The following is a 7713-nucleotide window of genomic DNA, read 5'->3' as shown; positions in this document are numbered from 1 at the left end:
CGAGTTTGCAATATTATTACGCCCCGAGTTACACACAATGTTTTTCATCACACTTGCGATACAAAAATTAAGTATAAAGACAAAAAACTGTTAATTATGGCACAAGAAACTTCATAACTCCCTAGGGAGAACGCTTTTTCTATAACTCCCGCTAAACCTGCGTGCAATTCCACATTTACTGAGCGAGTGTGATGAAAACATTATTGCTTTATAAAATATAATATTATGCTTTCGGTGCGCAGGGCTGCTACGATGGCTACGAGTGCTACGCCGTAACCCGTAGCGTTGTTTTTCTCCTACGTAATGTAAAATGTGACGTTCCACGGGAAAAGGTACCTTATGAGGGTTTCTAGTTTCGGAGATATGAAATGTTTTGTAAAGAGGTGAAAAAATGCTCAATTTTTTTTTATTGTGTGATCTGAAACCTTAATGCGTGACGTTTGTTTACCTGTTTTTATTTTTGTTATAAGTTAGTTATAAGCCTAGTAATGTCGTCTCAGAGTTTAGTAGAAAAGGTACCTTATGGAAAAAAGATTGAAAATTCCCAAAAAAACTAGTCAATACGGGAAAAGAAGTTTGGTAGAGAACTGTATTAGCATTCTGCAAAACTAATTTGATAATTTCAGTTCTGGTTGGGGCGCCTCGCAAATATTATAACCGTACATAGACCGACATCACAAATCCAAGTAGACTGCTATTATACCAAAGTTACTCTCGTCAAGTCTTTCTTAACTAGAATAATCTTCATTTGGTTTGGTCGCATGCAGTAAATCAGCCATTGGTTTGCTGAAAAATGCCAATACCCGACGCATTACCTTATGGAATATCTGAGGTCATTGAACCTCAATGCCGCTTATCTTCAATAGCAACCGAAATATATTATTGATAAGAAATAAACGATTTATACCATCTTAACCCCAAAATATTATTAGTTTATCCTAACTGTTCCATCATCATCATGCCTCATCATGTAACTTGACCACAAGGTACCTTTTCATTACATACAAATTATTGGTCTTTTTTAAGATTATTATGACGAAGAACTAATTAAATTTGGGGCAGTTTAATGTAAATTAATATTTTCTATTCATAAAAGATAAACTGTAATATGATTGATATTTTGTAGTGATGTATTATTAGATTTATTTCCATAAGGTACCTTTTCGTAAATGTATGGAGCAAATACTGTTATTGTTATGTAAGTTTAAAGTGGCATAAGGGGTTAAATATAGTATTTAGTTGGGGTTTTAGGATTTATTTCATTTGAATGACAGAATTTCTTTCATATGTGCTCAGAAAAATTGATTGTGTGTCACATTAAAAGTAAAAATATTCAATTTTGTGATTTTATATGAAAAAGTCAGAAAATACATTTTCACCTCTAAATCGGTATTGTTTTTTGCTTAAACTGTCTGTCAGTGTAGTTTTCTAATAGATAAAATTTAAATCTTGAGAGCTCATTGCAATCAATCGTGAAAATGAAATAAAACTTTATTTTCAAGAGATTGGTTAGTATACACATAAATCAGTCGATATCAAAAGTTTCTATTTGCATTACAGAACAAGTCGCAATATTTTTTTAATCTCAGATATATAAGGTATTATTATTTGTAGTCAACTATGTAACTTACTTCAGGAACATAGTTTTTTAGGCGGCTAAACTTAAAACTTCTCTATCGTAAAGTTGCTCATTTCACAACATTATTTTCAAAAAATCATATCTCTGTAACTACGCAACCTAGAAGGTTGATCTTTTGTGTTATCGATAGCTTATTTATTGTAGATTACTGGGGTATGCATAACTCCATACCCGCCATAAGGTACCTTTGACCGTGGGACGTCACAAATGTTCTTTCGTCGACGTAGGTGTCACGCCATATGTCTTTTGCGCACTGAAAGGCTTAAACTTTGCTTTACTCGTTATCTTTATAATAATTCTAGTGTTCAGTTTAGTTTAGTATAAGTGTCAGCAATTAATCATAATGATGATGTCTAGTCTGTGATATGATCAAATAAAGTCTGTATTGAAATGTCCAAAATTCGTATTATTTAATTAAATCAAATAGAGTCAGATGGATGGAAGGTCCAAAGAGCCGCATGTGGCTCGCAAGCCGCCGTTTTTGACAAGCTTTTATTAGGTCGACCTGTATGTAACTATGTAATGGAATCTAAGGTAACTAATTTAACCATCTTCCAAGGATCGTAGCGTCATGAAAATTGGAAGCTGTATGTAGTTCTGATGACAATACAATAATATGGTACTGTTGAACTGATCTGATGATGGAGACAGGATTAACAAGCTTTTATTAGGTCGACCTGTATGTAACTATGTAATGGAATCTAAGGTAACTAATTTAACCATCTTCCAAGGATCGTAGCGTCATGAAAATGGCAGCTGTATGTAGTTCTGATGACAATACAACAATATGGTACTGTCGAACTGATCTGATGATGGAAACAACGCAACCTAATTGTGTTAGGGGTTTTTAGAATTGTCTCGATGAGTATTAGTTGTCTGTCGTAAGAAAAGTACAGTCAGCGATAATAGTTTCTACCAAAAATTAAATTTTTGCCAAAAACTTATTAAGAACACATTCGTAATATTAAATACCTATAGGTACCTAGTTTTTGGATATTTTTTTTTTCGAAACAAGTTGTAGCGTCGCGCCTTTTCTCGCCTATTACTTGTACCAACTATGTACAATACTACCTTTTAAAATAAGTTATTCTATGTTTTGATTCTATGTATGTTTTTTTTATTCGTAATAATGGCTTCTCTGCTAGAGTCACTCCATGAAAAGTCTGCAGCGGATTTGATAGCCCACACAGTGCACGTGTTATTTTAAACGTCAAACTTCTATGAAATTATGACGTATAAATGACACTTGCACTGGGTGGGCTATCAAATCCGCTGCAGAGTTTTCTTGGTCCGACTCTACCAGGGCACTTTGCCAATGTCAATTATATTAGATATACCTACTTAAAAGTATGTCGTCGATATTCAATAGGGAATATTAGACAAAGCTCTGCGTAGGTGGCACCTTTGTGGCACATACAGTAAACAAACCACATTGACACAGGGCCTACCGCGAAACAAGAAAATCGAAATTTCGTTATCTAATCTCTCTATCACTCTTGCATATTCGAGCGATAAAGAAGCAGATAACTAAATTTCGATTTTCGCGTTTACCGGTAGGCCCTTGTTAACAAACCGCCTTGATGCATCAATGTCATATTTTATTGTCTGTGAAAACTTGTCAAAAACAGTTTAAGGCACAGTATGTATAAGTTAGTCTATGAATTTACTGAGTCGGTAATGCTGCACTCTGGCGGCAGAACATTGCAGTAATATCCCCTATTCAGTCATCCATCGAGGCCTTCACGATGCACTGGAGGATAGCTGGAGCAGTAGTAGGTACATAGATGTAAGTAAATTGAGGTAGATATGGTACCAGGCGCACGATCGTGAGCCATTAAATATAGGTTCCGGAACCTATATTTAGTTAGTCGTATGGGTGACGCCAACCTGTCAAGCTGTCAAAATCGTTGGATCAAATCAAAGAGTAAAGTAAGTAATATAGGTAAAGAGAGCCCTCTTGAAGCATTTTATGGAAACTCATTTGAAAGCGCCATCTCTGATTCTCCCCCGAAACTAAGTATGTATGTGTGCGTGTACAACTACATATGCATCCATATGTGTACTTTCATCCCACATAATATTAGGTCTACTTGGTCGGTTTACAAGTCCATTTTTTGATTGGTTTCTTGTAACATACAACTGTAATTGTTTACAAGAAGTCAAACAAAAAATGTACTTGGAAACCGCCCAAGTAGACCTAACATTGTATCCCTATGGGCCGAAGCGTATCCGCAAGGGCCCCCGAAAACAATAAGATAAGATAATAAGATAAGATAAGACGTAACATTATGTGGAAAACGTTAATGTTATCAATAATGGAATAGAAAAAAAAAAACAGAATATTAAAGTAAATATGTTTATTGCTTTCATTTTGTTGATAGCGTAAGTAATACAATAAGTGTAGGGAAAATAGTAACAGAGACAATAGAATAAGTGTACTCGTAAAGAAGCAAACTTGTTGTTTACCTCTCGTGCTTATATCGAGGTCATAACATGCGAAATATTCCAAAATTACTAGTGTATAGAGAGATTTAAAAAGCGGAATCTTGCGTTGCAGAGTCACGAGAAGCGAGCAAACTTTGCTGCCGAGAGTAATACATGTTTTACACCACATTATCGCTAGGAAAGTACAATTTTTGGTAAATAATAGAAAAGAAAGCGTGTGGTGAAAAAGCATTCACACACAAGAAAATACATGTTAATAAGAAAATTTACTACGAATACCTAATAGAGCCTAAAAATATGCGTTATACCAGTGCCAACTCAATTTATTTATTTATTTTTGTAATGTTTATGTTTGTTGTAATATGATTGTGCTGCACGTTTAGTTTCGTCTTCGTCATCATTATAATTTATTTTACCACATAATATGCGATTAACTGATCTGCACCAACTGTACACTTGTATTTATTGTAGTGTTTGTGAAATACTGGGTCAGTTTATCTTTATGCATAAAACATTTAAAAGGATAATCAGTTCGCATTTTTGGAATGGAGCGAGTTATAATTGTTTAATAAAAGCGCTTTAAAGGCGGCTTCAAACGCCGTAGTATTAGGTGCGTTGTTTCTTGCCCCATAGCTGCGAATGTTCCCGAAAAAGATTTCTAAGGGATCCTGATTTAAGTGTCGGGTTAATAAAATGTCAAAACCGAACTTTTCCGACAAAACTGTCCATATTCTTTCTACACCTTCTATAGTTTTAATAAAATTAATAACAGATGGGACGGTCTGTTCGAATTTTCGCATTTTATTCCCACTCATTTCTTGTTTTTTTTTATAAATGTTACTGTCTTTAAAATTGTTTTACAGCCTTGCCATAGTTTATGATGTGGCGAATTCCGCTTCACGCATCCTATGTATTTTTTTCCGTTAGGAATGCTTATGGTATTTCCATTCAAGCTGTCGAATAGGTCGTCGAGCATCAAAGTAATGTCAATTAACTGACGACAATCCTGAGGCAGATCGCCACTGGCCGATAGGTGTTAAATAAAAAAAAAAATAAAAAAAAAAATAAAAAATAAATCATTTATTCAGATGAAATAAACCCTATTATACAGATTTTTTTTCTTCTGCCAAACTGCAGGGCAGTTTGTTGGCAGAGGGAACTCCCTTAAAACATAGATGGGTAGACTTAGCTAATTGCCTAATTAATTGTTAACTTATATACATCTTATTGCTTATGCTGGTAACTTTATATTAATTTTGTTTTTAATTTTGTTTAATAGAAACATTTTCATTTTAAATTTAAACATCCTAACTGATTTACATTCCCTTATATCATACGGTATTTCATTATACAATTTTGGGATCAAGTACTTCCTACTCCTTTTTCCATAATAATTTTTACCACCTGACGGAACTTCTAACATTTTTTTACTGATTGTTCTCGTGAATCTAGCGTGATTTATATAGATTTTAAAGTCATCTTTATTGAACTGCTCTAATGCCAGCAACATCCCTACCTCCTCATGAACTGGCAACATACGGCATTCTACAAATAATTCCTCATATTCACTTTTTTTACAGCGATTTTTAGTTTTTTTGTCCACTAATAGTTTCATAAATCGTATCTGTAATGATTTAATCCTGTCTAAATAAGTTTTAAATGTCCTACCATAGCATGCCAGTCCATAAGAAAACAGAGAGTCTGCCAGCGCGTAATATAATGTAAACATCGTGGCCCTATCCAATACATATTTTAACTGTTCAGCGGCTACATGCAGCTACGCTATGGCTAAATAATTGGGTCGCTAATATGACTCGCATTTTTTGATTTTTTTGTCGATTAACATGCTCTTCGGTCAACTTGTCCACTAGCCGTAGTTCTCTATATGTTCGGTCGGAGGCATATAACATTTCATAATATTGCCACATCACTATTTTCTCTTGCCCGTTTGTGACGTAGCGCATGTCCTTGGAAAGTAAATTATTCCTGAGTCCCTTCATTAAACGGGGAGTGTCATAAATATGGATAATGATTTTGCCATTTATTTTAAAATGTTCATATGGTGACTCCTTCTGTACCTAGCTGTTTATTTTCTTTTTTTGTGTCATTTACTAGTTCCCTGATGGCTCCAACATTTACTTGGCTCTGATCACAAACAGTGTTCACGATTATGAGACCGGATTTTTGTGCGTGTTTGATAACATCCACAATATTTTTTTTTTAATTCCTTTTTCTGCAAATCTGTCGTAAAATAGTAGGCAATCGGTTGCTTAAAATTATGTTTGATTACTTTTACCATAAATACTAAGGCGTGGTCCGCAAACGCCTTGTCACGGTTGCAAGCAAAGACTTCCATTCTATCCTTTTGCGCATTATAAGAAACCTGCGGTTTTAATGACATCTCGTCGAACATGAGGCTGCATAATCTGTCAGATAGGTTTTGCTTCGCAACAGTTTCCTTATTTTTTTTGAAAATTATAGGGTTTATCCCCGGTCTAAGTTTTATCTGGCCCAGTAAGCGCTTCATAGCTTTTGTAGATGGCAACGTAAAATATTTATGAAGTAATGCATAGCATTTCGGATTCTTTTTGTATACGGATAATGATAGCACCTTTTCTTCAACAGTGAAGCGTCGTCCTTTTGGTGTTTTTTTCGCTTGCTGCTGCATCTGCATAAATAGTCGCGCTGGTTTTGTCATGTTATTTACAATATCCTGGAATGCAGGATTGGTTGTGAGGTCTTCGGCATTTGCCAGCCTCGCTGCAAATGACTTAGATTTTTTCTGTAACCTTAATATCTCCGTACGTAGCCGCTTGATTTTTGTACGCAGTGAGATTGATTCTTCTAAGCTGGTGCTAGATGATTTTGTTTTCAGCCCATCTGAAAAACAAAACTGAATGTGTGAATTTGGAAGCATGGTTAAAATAACAAACCGCACTGTTACAATAGAGACTATTACTGCCATGTTCTGCCGCCAAAGAGCAGCATTAATTTGTTTAGTAAACCATAGAGCAGTGGTTCCTAACCTTTTCAGTTCGGTCACCCCTATGACTAACTAGGGAACCTGATATTAGGTCAGCTTATTACCCCCGCAAAATAACAGGTTTACCCCCACGGGGGTAAATACCCCCAGGTTAGGAACCACTGCCATAGAGTAACTTATACATACTAGGCCTTAAACAGTTTTTTGACAAGTTTTCACTCTGACATTGATGCACCAAGGTGGTTTGCTTACAGGTGGCCTACCGCGAAACGTGAAAATCAAGATTTCTTTATCTGCCTCTCCATCGATCGAATTAGCAAGAGTGATAGAGAGGCAAAAACCGAACTTTCGATTGTCGTGTTTCGCGGTAGGCCATGTGATTGACGTAGTTTGTTTACTGTATGTGCTAGTGGTTCCACCTACGCAGAGCTTTGCCTAATACTTATTCCCTATTGTACTATTTATATGTTTATTGTATGTTTATTGTGTTTATTAAAAATCAGTTTAAGATTGAAGAGGTAATGAGGGTATGGTCTTGGGTCGTCCCATTCGTTTTTCATCAAGTTATTAAATTAGTCCTATTCTGCTTTCGTCACCCAATCTACATTCGTCACAATCGTCGGTGGCTTTCAATGTAGAATGAGTG

At 35.4% G+C, this 7713-nt stretch overlaps 1 protein-coding gene across 1 annotated transcript in view; it reads left to right on the top strand.

The window, feature by feature from the left end:
* Positions 1-7713, top strand: part of LOC134799649 (small ribosomal subunit protein eS25) — a 215491-nt gene that overhangs the window by 41483 nt on the left and 166295 nt on the right. The window lies entirely within an intron of this gene.

The sequence above is a fragment of the Cydia splendana genome, chromosome 18, assembly GCF_910591565.1.
Source record: "Cydia splendana chromosome 18, ilCydSple1.2, whole genome shotgun sequence".
Lineage (NCBI taxonomy): Eukaryota > Metazoa > Arthropoda > Insecta > Lepidoptera > Tortricidae > Cydia > Cydia splendana.
The sequence above is the reverse complement of the archived record's forward strand: the minus strand, read 5'-3'. Positions and strand labels throughout refer to the sequence as shown.